We start from the raw sequence: 19750 nt of genomic DNA on the forward strand, positions 1-19750 counted from the left end.
GAAAATACTGTATGTAACTTAGCACAATTAAAAGTGAAATGTTCCCTTTTAATAGCTACTGAAATTTGTGTAGTGGTAGCTGGGAACACTGTGGCTGTACCCTTGACAGCTTATCTGGGTTTTCCTATGAAGTGTACTGCAGTAGCTTCCTTAGATAAGGAATGTCTGTGGTGAAATAAGCGACTCTTGATGCTTGAGAAAGGCTCTTTGGTGCTCCTAATAAAGTTTCTTGGAATGCAAATGTCAGACAGTGGGAGACAGGAGGAACCACTGACCCTGTGCATGAATCTTCCCATATATGCCTAAGGCATTCTGTGAATTGGCACTGCAAGAAAACTACAGTACATGCAAACATACTATTTATGGATGAAATGAAAGACTGAAGGAGCAACCACTACTCTGGGAATGCTGAAGAGGCCTTAGGCACTGCCCATATTGGGCTGGGGGCAGGGGCAGTTCAAAGCTTCAAATGGTAGTAACCAGAATCAGTGTAGATCTGCTTTTGACGTCATTTTATGCACTCCCAGTGTTGTAGACAAAGTCTTACATTTATCTCGGGTTCTTGAGTGAAGAAACTGAGGTGCAGAGCTTCCCAGAACCAGGTTTAGAAGCAATATCACAATCTTACTGCCTTTTGTGCCAATCACATGCTTATATATCTTTTTCAACAAATATTTGTACTTATTTGTACTAATTAAACAATAGGTAGAACACTGTAGGGAAGATGTGATGACCATCATGTACATCAGAAGAGTTGTTCCAAACATTTTATGTTATGCTTTTTATTTGTATTATTAATGGGGAATTCTACTTTAGAATTCAGCTTCAGTAATTCACCTAAAAATCACCTGATATCTTTTTTGGGGAAGAACATTTAACTCTCTGCTATCTGTGCCTGTCTTCCTTTCATAAAACCTGTATTTCAAAGAATATCAATTCCTTTCCATAGAAAGACAATTATCTCTTTGGAAAATCAAATGACTCTAAAACCATTCACATTTGTCTACCTAAAAATCTTCATCTCTCCCTTTCTATTTTTTCCTTGCAATTCAGAAGGTTTCCTCTTTCATATTATAAGATGGTAGTCTGTCATCCCACTTGTGCATAGCCTCCAGAATCTAATTCTTGTTTTTTTCCTCAGGTTCATTCTGGTTTTCAGATACAACTTGCAGATCAAAGCAGGCTGTGGGAACTCAGCTGCAGGAGTGTCAGTTAGACCAGGGAAGTTCCTCAATGTGTTTCCAGGTATTTCACCAAGATATTCATGCTTCTTCCACTAAAATACAAATAGGAGTTTTGTCAACTTGTACCTTTTCTTTATCTTCTTCTTTTTTTTTTTTCCTTTTTAATCACTAAATTACCTCAGCTGAGCTGGTTTGTTTAGTTGCATCTATATTAGGCTGTACTCCATAGTCAGCTATTATGTGCTGTGTTTGTTTGCCGTTAGCTGTCAGTACAGGAGAAGCAAGGAAAAGAGAGGAATTTAGCACAAGCTGTGTGAAATTGTACTTAGTTTGAGATGACTTAGAATTTTCATTTCTTGTCTTTCATAAAGTGATGCTGATTGTGTTGTCTTTCTGCAGATAGAACTCGTCTGCCCTCAAACTGAAGTTCTTAATACATGAAGTGTTATGTATTACATCAAATTGCTGTTCATTGTTTCTTTACAATATCAGTTTCTTTTTATTGCTATTTTCAGTGTTTGAGTTCTTTCTTGAATAGTGTGATAAATCATGCCCAGAGAATAACTTCATACTTCCCATTTTATTTTCTCCATCTACATTACATTGAATCTCTTTTCTTGTTTGTACATTTATACTTTTTAACTGAACAAAAACCTGTTATTTCTTAGCTGGGTTGTTTTTTGCCTGACCTCAAAGTCGAAATTATCACGTTAGTTATATAATCTGAGTTGCTGGTTATATGCAGTATTTAAGATCAAGATCCTTTGAAAAGAAAGGCTTTTTTCCTCATAATTCTTCAAAAGAAAAAAAGACTCGGTCCATGACAGAATGAAAAATAAGTAAAGATGAAAATATTCAGGTGGGAACTAAGAATGCAAACATCAAAACTTTTGGATATTTGAAATCAAATCTCAAAGATACTGGAGTGTGGAGGTTTTTTAGTACTGTTCCATTATCCATTCCATGTGTATTGAATGCATCTTTCCATTTTAGAGATACACCTAACTTTTCAGGTCTTACAAGGTATAATGATAATTCTTAATAGCTCTTATCTGAACTAGAAGGAATTTCAGTAGCCAATTAACACAGATGTGATATTTGGGAAAAAAAAAATATTTACACCTTTGAGGAGTGAAGGTAGGCTTTTTAGAACGTAGTTTTCCTTTGTTGCTTCTGCAGTGAATCAAGGGTTAGTATCATCTTCTCAGGAAGAATGCATGTGACTGTCAATGTAAGGGAATTTCACTAGTGGTACTAGGAGGAACTGTTCTTTGCTTTTCTTCTACTTCAAGGTATTCTCTTTCTAAGCTACAAGATATCATATTTCACACTTATGCTGTTTTCCTGCCCAAATTAATAACAAAGTATGATAAGGGCATAGTGCCCTGCTATGCATGAGACAACTTTCCACCCATTCATTTTGATTCAATTATCCACAGTCACATGAGTTTTAAAGAAATATGTTTGCAGTTAAAGCTATTGGCAGTAGAATAAGACTATCAACAATGAAAACTCATGATGAATGAGCCATGCATTTAAGTTTTATTTCTTTTGAAATGTATATTGAATATGTCACATTCTTCAGAAGGTGCAGCTACTTTGGAACATAAGCCCAAGAAAGTCCTTCTCTCATGTGCACTCTCTTTCTTTTTTAATGTATTTTTTTTAATGCACCTAGACTCAGACTGTACAACCTTCTCATAAGAGTAGCTGCAGAATTGCCCCATGAGGATTCTGAGTTGCCTTCATACTAAAAGAAAAATCAGCCATGCTGAGTCCCCCTTATAGCCATCTGATTTTCAGTTACCTGCTTTAACTAAGGGCTGCTGGAAAAGTTTTTTCACTTTTGTCTTTTTCCATTTGTCTTTGTCTTTACTTTACTTTCACTATTGTCAGTCTCTCTACAGATTCCATGAGACTAAATCCATATCGTTATTCCTACTGATACTTGATTTCCACAATGGAAAATCCTCCGATATATTTTGACTCCTATATTACCTCTATTTCTACTATACTTCAGTGAAAAGGACATCTGTCTTGATGAAATACCTAATATTATGTTTCAGCCTTGAAGCGTTTCATTATCACTAATCAAGTACTTAAAAAGTATGGCCAAATTCCATATAGATATATCAGAAATTGTACATCAGATACTTATGAATTGTGTGCAACATTTTCATATACCATTGCACAATAAACTCAGTTAAAACTTGCTTCACATTTTTATTACACAAAAAAAAAGTGAAATCAGAAGGGTAAGCGACAGGTCTTTAAATCAGGAAGGAAGGCTTCGTCTTTGAAGGTTCTATTCCAGTAGCATGAATGACCTCAACAAACCATATTAGGTGTACTGTACAGGATATGCACAACATGCAGTGATACTAAAATTGACCTAGATGGCTGTGGTTTGGACTTGCACTGCCAAAGAGAAGGGTTGACTTGTGGGGGAGTTGTTTGGTTTTTGTTTTGACTAAGAAATCACTGGTGAGTTACCATGCTACAGAACTGTAGTGAAAGGCAGTGTATTATAGTTTTCCCACAAAACATATCATTGAAGGTGACCTAAGTGGTAGCATGGACCTTGCTTTGCTTTCTGGCAATAAATATTCTAGGTGTCCTGTCAATTTGAAGAATTTTATGGCGGTTAGCCCTGGACAATATTCTTTCATCTTATAAATAAACAAACAATACCCGCAAAACACACTTCAGAGATGACAAAGCCTAAGACCTTCTTAAAATGGAATTGCTTTCCTCTTCTGAAGATGACTTGTCATACTTGGGCATATTTCTGCCAAATTTTGAGAAGTTCCTATTTTCTCAGTTGTGAGATTAGATATTTTTGCAAAATAAAGTCTTGAATTATTCATTCTCCATGTTCACTATAGTGAATGTAGATTTCAAAATATATTGCACTTAGTGTATCACCAATATTTTTGAGGCACTACACTGCAAAACAAAATATATGAATAACTGGGAATTAAACTGTCATCTGTGATAACTATTTGAGGTCCTATGAGGCAATTTAAAGAGCCATTGTATTTTTAAAAATGTCAAAATGAATAAAAGCATCTAAACACACAGTATCAAATGTTCGGTCTGGCACATTTCATCTTAACTCCTGTTTAAAAAAAAAAACAAAAAAACTGTATTGTGGGCCAAAGGGAAAGGGAGGAGAACTGCTGTTAAAAATGGGAAAGCTGAGACTGCTAAAATATTTCAGGCATCTGGTATTCTTCTAAAATTAAACTTTTCTTGGATAAGCTGAAGCAGGATAGTTTTAGCTATGAGATCAATTAGTTCATTTGCTGTGTTAAGTTTATTCAGTGAATCCTGTAAGAATAAAACTAAACCTTTCCCTGGCTCACTGAAGAACGGAATGCCAAAATCTTTCAGATTGACCATTTCAGCTGTAAGGAGATTAATTTCTGACCAGTATAGTCTTTCTACATGATAGTTCTGGGAAAGTTTAAATTGTTCTTAATGTTCTTAGTTTTTCAGGGAAAAAAAAATTGTTATAGTACCCATAGTGATGCAAGCTCTTATACTAAAGAGTTCACTAAAACCCAAGGTCCTGAATAAATATAAAGGTAGGATAGGTGCAAAAGGACTCCATTTGTAAGCAACTTGTTTAAAGCTGGTGATAACCCCGTTATTGTATTTTAAAATTGCTTGCACGTGTCATCCAGTTCGCATCTGTTACTTGGCTGAAACAAAAGGAGGTTGTATGATCCATTGGTTTTGAAGTAAATCAGTGTTAATGAGAGCAGTCCAGGGACAGGAACACTACTGACTGTTATCTCAGTTTTCTAACAAGTTGTTTATACTTATCCAAGAAAGCAGATGTTGCACAACCAATTCCTGTTTCAAAATACCCTTTGTCATAAGGGAGGTGCAGTAAACTGGGAACTAGGAGACTGATTTCAAGAATGACAGGATAGCGTGCTCTTCACAGTCTTTATTTTACAAATTTTAAACACTTGCTGTGAAACGTGGGCATCACTGTGAGATAACTTAGAGGTAGAGCAAGCTAACAGAGAAAAGCTGGGCCCTTTATTTCATGTAACCAGGTTACAGAACTATAGAAATCTTTAGTAGAGTGGACCTCATGAAATCTTTCGGTAACTTACTCTGCTCATGCATCCCTGACTGACATTTGCCTTGCCTGTGCCTTGGAGTGTCTCTGTGCAAAAGTCCAAGGTATAGTTGAGTGTATGGCACTTGCTGCAAGCTGCAAATATGATTGTTTTCCCTAATCTTTTGGGAGTTTCACACTTTTCATTGAACTTGATCTTTGTTGAGCTTTTGTAGCTCCAATGCACCCCAACTGTAGACACCTCCTATCAGTGGTATAGATTTACATGAAGTCCTTCAATCACAGAGAATGACTGTGACAAGTCTGTACTTAATTATGCTGTTTGTAACCAGAGCATCATGTTCCATTCAACAGCTGCCATCACAGTCCAGAAGTCCTCGCTCCTGTATTCTGTTCCTTTTGAGCAAATATGAATGCCTACTGAAATCCTTTCCATACAGATATGGATCCTGAAAAGATAATAGCCTACTGTGGTTTGACAACACACTGTATCTCTATTTCAAACCCTTCTAATGGCTACATGATGATCAGAAGAAACATTTCTTCCAGGATGACAAATGTTTGACAAATGATCTCATTGTGTAACTTCAGTAAAGCCAGCAAGTCCAGCAGAGATTCTCTTACCTTGGTTTGAAAACAACTTTGCTTAGTTCTTGTTGCTTTTCCATGGAAATCAGGAGAGAAAATTGAAGCGAGGAAAAACAAAGAGCAAAATAATTGTTGCAAGTTTTTAAATACATCTGAATTGCTTTATTATTTGTATGTTGTTATGTTCTTTCTATAAATGGCTCTTAAGGTGTGTCTATTTTGGGCTGAAAAAAAATAAAATGATCCCTTCACTTAATATTTGAATCCCTTTTACTTTTCTGTTTTATGCTTCATGAAACCTTATAGCCTGAGAACCCTTTGAGGGTAGTCATTGTAAATAAAACAGAATATTTCTGATTTTTATCACAGCATGAAGCAAAAATGAAGAAACTCTGAGATTCAACTTTTTTTTTTCCCTAGAATAGTTACTTAATAATACCAGTGGAAAAAATGTTGGCCTGTTTTAGGGCAAATATTGTCTAGAAAGGAAGTATTTTGATTACATTGTAATAGTATGAAATACAGTCTAGATAATGAAAGGCAAAAGGATACAGCCTCTTACTATTTAATCTCTTTGGCCATCAGCCAAAGCAGGAAGCTTTCTCTAGGAGGGTGAAGGTATCAAGTAACTTGAAAAGTAATATGTTTTTAGAGACACTAGCTTCATTTCACACTGCTTTCTAGAATTAGATTGTCACCTCAGAGAACAGAATTCTTGTTTGAAAAGCATTCTGCAATCTCACTCTTTCCATATTTTTTTTTAATATGCTTTAATTGGAGGAGGAGAAAGAGGAAAAGCTACAGAATGCCATTGTTTTAGAAAGGTTCGTTATTTATTACTAGTGTACAATGCTATGCTGGAATATTAGAGAGTACTATACTCTGTTCATGACTCCATAGTACAAATTAATGATCATAAAGGCTAACACTGAAATAACATTTGCAGGATTTCACTTAATAGAACTGATTCTCAGCACAATCAGTGTCAGCAGTAAACCCTGCAAAGTATAGTGATGGGTCCTATAATTATCTTCTACTTCTCCTGTTTACTGTAGCAGGTGCATTTGTTCACATTTATGAAGTCTTTGTGGAGAGACTATTATATGTGTCTATATAGTACCTAACTGAGGGGGAGGGGCAGGCTCATGATGGTGCCAGAGTATAAATGGGCAATTTGAAAGGATTTTGGTTGCAGTGTTTTAAAAGAATGTTTATTTATCTTGCAAAAAAGGTATGCTGCTGAAATTTGAACAGTGAAATATGTTCTTGCTCAAATTGTTGGGCATCATTCCATCTTTGAGAGGGGAACTATCACAGTATGGAATTACACACTAAATAAATTCTATTTCAGAAAGTGTACTTCAGTTCATAATGCTTTTGAAATGTCATTACCTGTATTACATTTACTGTATGACTGGCTTGTGATGGCGTTACTTCTTGTGTAAGTGAAAGATTCAACTATGGCAATATTGACAAAGCTTGAAAAGGCTTGAGTAGGTTTGGGTGGGGTGAAGGGGGTGAAGACTCAGGCCTGCAGCCGTTCTGTCATCAAGCCAAGCTGATCTCATCTGTCGCTGGAGTTGGATGGATATTGCAAAAGAAGGTATTACTGGAGCATTCTGGGATCCCCTCCTTCTGCCAATCCCATGCAGGAATTACACTGTGAATAGTTTGGGAGAATCAGCATCGAGTCATGTTAGTATTGCATACATTCTGATTCATGATGCCAGATACTGTAGTGACATCATATCATATGTATTATTTCTTTGGGGGCATCCACACCTCCCTTAATTGTTTCTATCCTTTGAAGACGTGCTGACTACAGCTACATTATTTCTTAACTTCAAAAGTCCCAATTAAGACGTTCTGGGAAGGATTTAGTGACAGTGAAAGTAGTGGTTTTGTTTGTTTGTTTGTTTGTTTGTTTGTTTGTTTTTTTGCAGGGGGGAGGAATGAGCAGGAAATTGTGTTTGGTTTGCCTAAATTCAAAGAAAATGCTGCCAGATAATATGTGTATACATATATATATTATCCTGCCTATTCTTTAGGGCATATTTTAAAATTTGATACAGGGCAACCTTTGTGCTAGAGATGTGCCTTTTGCCACACCTATGAAAATCCACCCTGAGCTGACCAAGTTACAACCTGCAGTTCTTCCTGGGTTTATATGTGGTTCCATGATTGAGGAATTTTGCCCTAAAGCAAAGACTGTGTTTGCACTGGCCATATTTCTCTCTGAAACATGGCCCACGCAGTCTGAAGCCTTTGGGGGCTGCGGTCAGGCGTCAAAACTTCTATGCTTTCCAGTGGGCTAAAGAGGCTGAGACAGTGTGAAGAGATGCTTGGGTCAAGAGTGTAGGGTGAGCCTGGATCAGCAATGCTTGGCCAAGGAGACTACTACTGGAAATTGTGAACAAACTGGGAGCTGCTCAGATGAAAGCCCCTGAGAACTGGCGTGGAAGGGAAGGAAGGACTTAGAGTGCCTGGATGAGGAGGGTGGAACTGTGATATAATAGGGATAGATGAAAGGAGGTAGAATACAAAAAAAAACTAAATCAGAGGACTGGGCCTGTGGTAAGGAGTCTGAAGAACATAGATTAGGGCTGCCTAGACAAAAAGCTGTAGATATAGAAGGGATAGGAGCAGGACAGGTCAGAACAAACTTAGAGGACAACAGTGTACAACTGTCCTGTTGGCCATTTAGTACGTGAGAAGTCTTTACTGTAGACCTAAAAGGTTCTGACACTGTTCTGTGCCTTTTTTGGTGCTGCATAATAGAACTTATCTTGTCAGCTTGTTCCAAGAAACCTAAAAATACTTCCATTAGAAAGAATATTGAAGTCATAAAGTCAAGGACTCAAAATGTAGAAAACAAAGTTGTGCTTAAACAGTATGGTACAATGTGTAATTACATAATCATATTCACCACCACCACCACCCTTGGATCCTTGTCTCATCTTATTTGAGAGATGAGGGCTGCAGTCAAAGAAAATATATACAATTCTTAGCTTACATTTCCAGCTTCAGCAAAAATGATATGAAAATATTGAAAATTGAACATGTTGTTTGAGGTACTAAAGTCTGCTTTGCAGAGGTATTTAGCATTTTCAGCTGCAAATGAATGGAATAGAAATGCTGCTTTAAATATATAAAGCATTACATATTCTCTTAAAAAAAAAAAAAAAAGCTCCTAAGTATTTCAAATTGTGTTGCAATCTCATTTGTAAAGTAATGATAGCACCTTTTATCTTATTAACACTGAAAAGAAGGTGCTTATGAAATACTCATACAAAAGAAACAAGGAAATAAAAAAGGCCACAAGATAATAATTTTCTTAAAAGTAGGTAGGCATTGTGTAGTAAAGAAGTCTGAACATTGTTTGGTGAAGCCAAGGTTATGGAAGACATGGAACAGGAATGGAGATGGATATATCAAGTTGAGGACAAATGGAGGAAGAATATTCCCTTTCAGACTCTCAAATCTTTACTCTTGCCATTCCTGTCACATCAGCAAATGTTGGTGAAACCTAGTAGCAAATGGTCCCATCCTTTCTAAGGTTTCTCCCAAATGTTGTCATCTGCTTAGTGAATTCACTCAAGTTTAGGTGTTCACTATTTGGCATTCCCTGACATCTGAGTGCTTAACTTCATAGCAGTGCTGTTTAATGTATTGGGCTTATATGTAATATCTTTTCTTTCCAAATATAGTATCTAAAGCTCAGAACCCTCAATCATTATTCATGAGATGCATAAAAAGAGCTTGTCAGGCATACAGCTACTCTAGTTGACTGTTAAAAAAAATTCTTAATTTGTAAAACTATTATAGAATGATTATTTAACCTGTAGATTAAAATTATTAAAATACTCAACAAATTCTTTGTACCCTTTGAAATACATGAGGAATCATTCTTTCAAATCTACTAAAAAGCAAGGCTAGCAAAGATGATATGCAAATAAAAACTTCTCTTAATGAGTGGTTGCAAGGCCTAAGTTTGGTCTTTTGACATTGTTCAAGCGAATAAGAACTATCAGTTTTACCTGTGGGGAGCATTTTATCAGCACATTTTATTCAAACAATAACTATTCTTATCAGCCAGAACCAGGTTCAGCCTTGTTCATGGGATGAATTGGCCACGACTTCTATCTACATAGCAACCAGCAAATATTGTTCCAGTGGGCCAGAGTGGCCAACAAGAGGCAGGGCAGGCTGGGGCAGCTTTGCTCATGCCAATAGCACTGTACGGCAATTCATTCTCCTGACAACCCCCTCCCCATTTCACTGACGTTAATGTTTTTAGAGTATGATCTCATCTGCAAACTGTAAACACTTGGCACTTTTATGACAGGAAAGTATTACAAAGTGCTGAGACTTGCTTCATGAAATATTTAGGTAGGAAGCATTTTTAATTTTCTATAATTAATAACTTATTTTTACAGAAAATTATATTCTTAATTAAACTAACTTATTATTAATTTCAGTAAGAATTTGACCGTGCAGTATGCCAAAGAAGTTTTTGATACATACTGTTTTATTTAAAGTCCTCACTGTCATTAGGGCCTCTCTGTGGAACTGATTTCAGCTGCTTTTTATTGTTCATAACAAGCAGTGACTGTAGAGGGGGGGAAAAAAACATTCTTTACCCTAGTTTATAAGCTCTTAAAATATGCTACCTAAAAATGCCACTTTTAATTCTTAAGTTTGTTGCTAGAGTGTCTTTACCTCACTCTGGGTAGAAGAATAAATTGTGAAGTATTATATTTCCTGCTTTTCCTTTTACATTTTCTTAATATAAAATTTACATGGAGGATCCAAAGGGATGGGCCATAATAATCTAAGTCAGAAGTATTTGGATCATTAAACATGTTTTCTATGCATGTCTTTATTTTTATGGTGTTTCCTATAAACGTACAATTACTACTATGAAGATCTCTCTCTTCATTTCAGTTTAAACACAATAAAATATATTTTTAGTAAATGTCTTAATAAGTGTGTATTCCAGTGTTGAATATGATGAGGAATAATCTTTAACCCTTTTTGCATATATATTAAGGTATTAAGCATAAATAGTATATGAAAATGCTTCTGTAGCCGTGAAAAGAGAAGCAAGAGGTCTTTCAGGCCAAAAGGCAAAATGCTACCTGTTCTTTCCATTTACATCCTGTTTTTGAAATAGATTCATCTTGTGTATTAAAGATGGTATTTCACTGACTTGTAGAGAGAGTTCAGAACAGTTCTCTAAGTTGACAATATATGTATGAGTCAGTAATGAGTGTCCAAAAATATCAAATGCCCATTAGTAGTGTTTCTTCCTACATGTAAATTCAAATACTTAGTAGGACTATTCTAAAGAGCTACTAGAAGTTGGATTGAAGTTTGAATTTTTTAGGGAGTATTACCAGTATAACATTCAGAGTAGCTGTTTGACCTAAAATTTATGAAATGAGAGATCCCACTTTTCATATATAGATTAAATCCAGTAAGACAGTCTTTTCAAAACTTGTCAGTTGTAGGCTACTTTGAAAGAATACTGTGGAGATATATTTTAACAGCTCTAATGTATTGAAATCAGAAAGAGGAACAGTTGTTTAAATGTTCGCAGTAGAGCTTTGGTCTCTGTTTTTAGAATTGACTGATTCATGCTTATTTCAGTATGCTGGGCTTCAGTGCTGGACTTAACATTTCTTTTAAAAATAAGATAACACAAAGATCACATGTACTGATTACTTCATTGGGAAAGTTTTAAAAATGAATTAAACTTAATAAGGAGAAAGCCTAAATTATTCATTCAAAAACATTTATTATGCCATAAACTGTTGCATTGTATATAGAATGTGTTCTTGTTCTGATTCCTGCTGATTATGCAAATTTCATAATGAATAGGTCACTTGAAATAATCTGCTAACTTCATCTGAAGAACAGCTTCAGAAAGGTCAGTGATATAATGGTTTCTGCACATGGTCCTTAAAGGTGAGCTGCAAAGTTAAATTTAAAATTGGATGAGATCCAAAAGTCTAAACTCCAATGCCTGTGCTGTCCTGCTGACAAGGAATATTAAACAAAATTTTTTAGTGGAACTTAAATATTTGGAAGCATGGGAATACACACATTCATTTGAGACAAGAAGAGATTCAACTAAAATCAATACTTCCCTTAAGTTTTATTTTTGTTTGCATTGGGTTTTTGCCTGTTAGTTTTATTCCTAATGCAAAGCAAAATTCTGTTTACTCATTATGAAATTCCTTTTCTTTCAGGACTTGCCAACATTATTATTATAGTAGTTTTGTAGACTGAGGCATATTTGGATGCCTTTAAAAAAAAACATAAAAGTGGTGGAAAATTTAGGGCATTTTTAAGTTATGACAAGTATGCTTGCTGTCCATAACAATTCAGTCATTAGACATTAATTCACTCCCATAAGTTTCCCCATAATAATATTAGCTAGGTGGAGACAAATGAGTGAAATAAGGAAAATTAAGAATATGTGTAAAATGAGTCAGTTTTAAGCTTCCTTGAAAGTAGAGTGAAAGCGTTGGTTACAAAGCACTTTGTTCTTTCATTTTCTTTCCTGAACTACCCTCTGTGAGGATCATTGTGCTGCTATTATTTGTACCAGAATTGCATTAAAATGGTCTCTGTAAGATGGAACTTTGAAATAGTTCAAATTAAATGAGAGCAGCTTTAGTCTATAAAATAACAAGATGTCAAGTGCTTCCTTTCATACAAAATGTATCTTCTTACAGCCACAAGTCTCCACCACTTCACTATAGCTACACAAGAATGGTATCATTGTATATTGCATTTATACATGTTTTGTCTTGACCTTTAGAACACTTACTGAAATTCAAGCGCTGAACTTCATGGCTTCCTTTGGGTCCAAACTGAATTGTGTCATTCTAATTAACATTTGTAGTCTCTGATTTCCACATCTTGCTGACAGATTAGCATACCAGTAAAGTGATAACATGAGATTAAAAAGGTAGACAAAATTCTGTTTTTATTATATCTTGTCGTTACAGAAGAAGAAAGGAATTTGAACATGTAATGTTCCTAAATTAAGTATCTTAATAACAAACTTCCATGTTATTTTTTAAGTTATTCATTATTTACCTTTTTATTTAGATGTGCTATGAATTTAGATTTTGACTTGTTATGAACCAGCCATAGTTCCATAGCTACAGAAAGCTCCAGTGCCACTGAAACCCAAAAAGGAGAATGTCATTGTGTACCTGGGCATTTCTGCTAAAACCTTTTCTTTTTTTAATGGAGACATTCTCTTTTGCTTTTATTAAGCTACAAAGGTATAAGTATGGCTTGAAGGACTGCATCATTAAAACTGAGAATTGGTTCAGCTAATAAAAGCATAGTTACCTCTTATAAATTAATACCTCTCCCAGGTATAGTAGACACTACTGACCACTTAAGTCTTAGAAGAGAAAAATAAAAGGAAAATTCCATAGTTAGTTGTTTGGTCTCATGTTTTTAGGGTCATTTTTTACTTTTCTGATTAAAACTATTTGTCTTAGATGCAATAACATCTCAGATTAAATGTTTACAATATTATAAACTAATTCAGCCAAACTAATTGCAATGAATAAATTCTGCATACTTTAGGTAAACCTGTTTTTTGGAGTCGTGGGCTCCAAAATTTGATATTTTGACCATATATCACTCTGCCATATTTGAAAAGATAAGGGAAGCAGTATTTAAGCCTGAAAGAGAATTGGCAGATAGCTGTTATTTCTGGATATTCCCTCTTAGTAGCTGTAGTAACAGGTGCTAGTGAGCTCCTATGATCTTATCTCTAAAATGGCCTACATTCATCATGAAGGGCTGAAGTACATTTTCTGTGCTTGTGTTGGCCAGAAGAGGCCAAATACCAATGTTTAAAATTGTGATTTAGATATTTCTTGTCTCAAATTAAAAAGCAAACAGAAGCCTTCCTCTGGGGAGCTGTAGAAGTAAACTTGTAACAGAAGCTGAAATCCAGCTGAATACTAGATATTATGTAGAATAGGCATTGCACTTTGTGAAAAATTTCACTGGTTTAAAATCTGCTTTGACTTAAATTTATTCCCAGTTGTAATTTAAACCCCACATTTTTTTTTTAATTTACTGCTGAAGGGAAAGCAACAAAGATTCCAGCATCAGGATGAGTCCACTTGATAGGACAGCATCCATGCCCCAAGAGGGGCCTAAGGTCTCAGCTAGCAGGATAATGTGCTTGGCTGCTGTAGCGGATGTTTGCTTCAGTTTTTGTATGTCCTGTATATGCAGCATCTTTGTGGAAGTCTTTGCTCAGAAGATTATTGATTCTTTTAACTAGGAACTCACAGTGAAAGCTTCTCCCATTGTGCCTTTTGTGTATGTTTGATATTTCTCAAGACCAGTATCTATCATCTCTACTAAATACGTGAGAATTATCTACTTCCTAGTTACCTTTTCAGACTAATAAGCACCTCCATCTTTTTTCCAGAGGGATTTGAAAGTCCCACAGCTGCACGGTTGGGCTTAAGGGACTGTTTAAAACTTGACTAATGAATGTAGCACAGCCAAGGAAAGTGTGCCTTCAGAGAGCTGTCAAAGGGGAAAGTTCATGTCAGGTTGTGTGGGAGTACAGGGAGCAGAGGATAGTGTTGACTTGATAAGCAAGTATTGGCCAGAAGCAATTTACTTTGGCACAATGTATCAGTAGTAAACTGGATGCTCCTTTGTATGGAAATATGTGTAGTTTTGCCTGGTGAGTAGTTTTATAGTACAGTAAGTTGTCAGACTGAATGGCTGTTTTATTTCAGGTCTTTCCCTTGTAATGTAGACTGGTAGTGTTTTCAGGACAGCTCACAGGCTGGTTGGGAAGGTATCAGTCAGCAGTATCCCTACTGACAGGATTTTGAAAGCAGATTTGGGGTTTGTTTTGTTTTACCAGTCCTGCTAAACAAAGGTGTATGCAGTATAGGACTTCACTGGGTGAGCGTGAGAGGTGATAGGGAGTGGAATTCTCAGCTATGGAAATACTCCTGTAGAGGCTTGCAACAGAAATATTGAGATGGCTATGAATGGAGCATGAATGGAAATGTCTGTTTGTCTAAGCACCAGAAGAAACAGCAGAATGAGAGTTGAATGAAATGATAATGAAAAATACCATTCCTAGTTTGTGCCCTGGGCACAAATTGCAACACAGAAAGTTTGTTCTGAATAGGAAAATGCTACTTCACTGTGAGGGTGGTTGAACTCTGGAACAAGTTGCCCAGAGCACCTCCTTCCTTGAGGATATTCAAAACCTGGCTGGAAACAGCTGTGAGCAACCTGCTCTAGCTGACCCTGCTTGAGGAGGGGTTTTGGACTAGATGATCTCCAGAGGGCCTGCCAACCCCAACTGTTCTGTGATTCTGTGATCAAATTAAAGAACGTGTTGTTTCTTTCAAACCCAAAAGGCCTGCACTTTGATAAGACCACAGCATCTTGTCAGTGGAAGACCATGCATTCTGACAAAAGAAGGGCTGGAGCAAGGCTGTAAAACATGCTATTTCTCTTTTCTGTTAGCCCTAGCGCTAAACACACATCTTGGTACTTGTGAGTGTGAGCGTGTGAGGTAAACTTACGTGAAGATGCTGTAAATAAGTATGATTTCATCTTCATAAGGTTTTGCACTGAGTTTTGTTGTACTAATTTCCTACCCAACTACCTAAAAGGATAACAAGGGAGTATTTAATTTTAAGCATGCACAGCTGAGAAAAGCATTATGAAAATTTTCATCTTATGAATAAATGGAAAGCTGAAAAATACAAGTCCATTTTATGCACTTCCTTCTGCAGGCATGCTCTTACAGTAAAGAAAAAACCCCACACTACCACCAATTCCATGTTGCACACCTAGATCTCTGCAGCCAAGGATGGCAAATACTATTCAGCTTTTAGAATGGATGCGTTTCTGAGTCTTTGAGGTCAAATGCATTAATAGATACAATTAATATAGTAAACATTAGCTAAACAAATCTTGCCGTCATAAAACAGGAACATAGGCTTGTCCCTCACCCAGCTCTTCCATTATGGGGATGTATCTGATTTTTCCCTCAAGTATCTTACAGGCTATAGCAAGGCACTGCAGGAATAAACTGACTTGCATAAAAACTAATGTTCTATGAATTAGTAAAGAACATGTCTTACACCAATAAATACCAACACTGATGAAGAATAGCAAAGAGAATTAATTGAAAAGAGGGTAAAGTAAGGTTCTATTGGGCAGACTATAGAAAAATCTAATGTAGCTGAGAAGTTTGGGTCATGCAAAATGCATCTGAAATAGTGGGTTCCATTTTATCTGACCACTTTCTTAATTGTCACTTCTGATCCTTTTTTTCTCATGAGTACTTGAAGGCTGAAGGTATTGTTGAATGCCTCATAAATTTTTGTTTTAAGATAAAATACTCTCACGTAAAAGAAAATTTAAACTTTATAGCTTAAGATGCCGTTTTACTCTAGTAAATTTAAGAGGATTCTTTTCCCTTCCCTCCTTTAGTGAGCCAGGAGAGTGTATGTTGTGAATATTTGCAATGAAATGTTGAAATAATTTACAGGTCAAAGCTTATTAAGCAGATAACATTTGTGAATAATTTTTAGTGTCAAATTCTCAAATTACTTTGCTGACAGAAGAAAATGAACCCTTTGATGTCTTAACATCTGCTGTTAAAGGTTAAATATAAGTGTTTGTTCCATCTTCTAGTACAATTTTGTTCTTCTTGGGATAAACAAGAGCATCTATCCAAAGTGACACCAGCAGAAATGAAATGCAATTCAATTATACTGTAATAACTGCTTCCTGGCAGTGGAGTCACTTAATGTGTATATCATGAAGTCAAGCTTAACAGTCCAGGTAACCACTTCTGCACTTCTGTAACCACTTCTTACCCGTCTGGCCAGAATTGTCATGTGCACCCTTCATTCAGCCAATATGAGCCTGTGTGAATGGTTCCTCTAACTATGAGAGCTGAACATGTAGTTCCCATTTCCCTTGTGGAAATAGTTTGCAACTGGAGAAGGTGCCATTAGTCCTTCATCCTGTACTTATTTCCCAAGGGTTGAGATTTTTTCTTTCCTTTCAGCTAACCTTTGTACTTGAGGGTGATATTTTAGTAAGTCTCATTTTATGAAGACAGTTTGTTTCAGGGACAAATCAACTTACTGTGGATTTAGCATTTACAGTGTTTGAACAGCAGATAACTTATGTAATAACATTTTGACTCACTGCCAGATAATTTGTGGTCTGTATCTCAACAGTGACATGTTTGGTTGATCGTACATTAGCATTAACAGGCCCCAAATTGCTATTCATTTTGCACAGAAGCATGCATTTCAAGGAGTATTTCAAGGATGTTGAAAGAAACTGTTTTAGTCAACATATTAAAATGAAACCTATACAGAATTGTCACTATACTGCCTAATATATGCAGGTTACAGTACTACCATGTATTACACAAAAAGTCATTATATATTGTAATATTTCATGTGATTATCCTTTTAGTTGATGTGGTATCAGCCTGTTCCCTCTCTGGTGATGACTGGTAAATGGTAGTCCAATCTCTAGAATTACTGTTGCCATTAGCCTCTCTTGTCTGTTATGAGCAATACACATGCAAGATGACACCTCTCAGAAAGGAAAGCTGCAGGCAAGTGTACTGAGTTTAGTTCAATTTTTAGTTTCATCCCCCTGTGTTAGTTTCTTTTCATGACTAAGCTTGTGGGAAAAATTGAGATAATAAAAGAAGACATCAGACTAAGTTCCTTTACAGATGCATTAGTGTCCAATACCTGATCCTTTTGGCCAAGTGTAAGAAGCCTCATCTTGCATACTTACAGAAGAATTTCTTTAACAGAAAGGTTCTCAGCCCTTTATACTTTGCTTACACCTGTTATAACCTTTTTTTATGTTCTGTGTAATATGTAAGCAGGTATCTGTAGAAATACTGATGTTTATACAAAACCCATTTTTAAAATTTTACCTATCTGACACCAACAAAATCCACCGCTACCCACTCTGGAACTGGAAACAGAGCAGCTATGTCAGAGACTTGTTGATACCATTTTGCCAGGTTGGAGGTCCTGCGGTGTAGTACCTCTACCGTAATTCATCAGCAGGACTGGTACTAGCTCAAATACCTCTATACTGCACTCTAGTGTATGGTCTGGATATTTCCCCCTCCCCACTCTATAGAAAATGCATCGGAAATGCTGATGACTTTTGGGCACTTTGTTTTTGATATAAGATGACAAATATCAAAGCCAAATATAATATTTCATGTTTTGCTTGCTCCTTTGAGAGCTGCTGTACATTGAAAGGAGGTTTCAGTGACTTTGCATTAGTAACTGGAACTTCAAACTGCATGTTTTCACCTGTATGCTGATGCTTTCAGGAACTTAGAGCAGCTGTTCAGAATTAGCTGCTTGGAAAAAGAGGTCTACATTTTATACTACTTTGGATGTGAAGGTCTACTTTTTGTACTATTTAGTGTTTTATTGTGGAATTATAAAGTACGCATCACCAGACTCAGTCGGTAAAGTGCTGTCAGAACTAGATGTGACAAAACCATTGATCTGCCACAATGAAGTTCAATTTTTGATTGAAACTGGACAGCTGGTCTTACTCTAGTGCAGTTGATTCATGTAGGAATTCAGATCAATCAGATGCATATACTGAACAAGAAACTAATTAGATGTGTGGTATTTCATCCTCCCTGCAACTTAACAGTAGCTAAAAAACAGGTTAAAGATTTTGAATAGTCATCTGTCATTCTTTCTTTCCTGCAGGACAAGGTAAACTTGTAGGTAACTGAACTCTCAAGTTGAATGGTAAGCTCTTGCACCTTGACTGTCTGAACTATTTACTTTAGTCTGTCCTGGTTCAAGCGTGGGCCCCTGACGTGTTTAGGACCTTTGAACAGAAGTATAAAGTACAAAGTAGATTGGTTATACACTACATTACACCTTCCAGGAAAAAAAAATCCTCAGCTGCCATTGGTTCTTACAAAGGGATTTTCAATTATCTTTCCCTGCAGTTCCTTATTACAGGGTGAACAGGGATGGTCGATTTAACTGGGAAACCTGAGAGCAAAGGAAAGAAACATGGTGCTATGTACAAATGTTAAAAAAGAATGGCTGAAAACTTGAAGCACGTGAAGAGTGTGTATTAGAAGAAAGTTGCTGAGGAGTGATCTACAGTTTAGTGTTCTGTGTAATACAGATGTATGCAAGTACAACAAAGCAAAACTACCCAGCAGAATTGCAAAACTACCCCGCAGAATTGTTTCAGGTAATGCTCAGCTACATTTCAGATGAAATCCTTTTGCTATCACTGTGATGACCCACTCTTAGTAAGTAAGCTCAGACCAGCTTTTCATGTAACTGCATGCGAAGTGGATGGCAGATCAATACTGGGATTTATCATACTGTCACATTAGTTTTATGATCACCTTTTCTAATTGCTTATCTTTGAAAGAAGACTAGAGGGTCTTAAGAGACTAGAAATGATGTCAAGGAGTATTTTATAGATAGAATGAGAAGTCTAGAATTGTTTTGTCCCTCTTCAAAGTAAAAGGCAGCATGATGAAGCAGTTAGTGTTATGAAAAGGAGCATGGAGCTTGACCATTCTGGCTCTGCTCAAACAATGATGATAATAGTGTCCCGTTCCAGCAGTTCTGCTGCTGATGGAGGCAAAAAAGAACAAGGGTGAAAGAGAAGCAAGGAATATATTAAGGAGAATTGTAGCACGTACAATTTGTTTAGAGATTAAGATTAAGAATAAAATAAACAGAATCTTTTGAATAAAGAGAATAGAATAAAGCTGACTTAACCTGTGTGAGAAATACTGAAGGTAGGTGAACCCTTAGGATGC

The sequence above is a fragment of the Apteryx mantelli genome, chromosome 5 (assembly GCF_036417845.1).
Source record: "Apteryx mantelli isolate bAptMan1 chromosome 5, bAptMan1.hap1, whole genome shotgun sequence".
Classification (NCBI taxonomy): Eukaryota; Metazoa; Chordata; class Aves; order Apterygiformes; family Apterygidae; genus Apteryx; species Apteryx mantelli.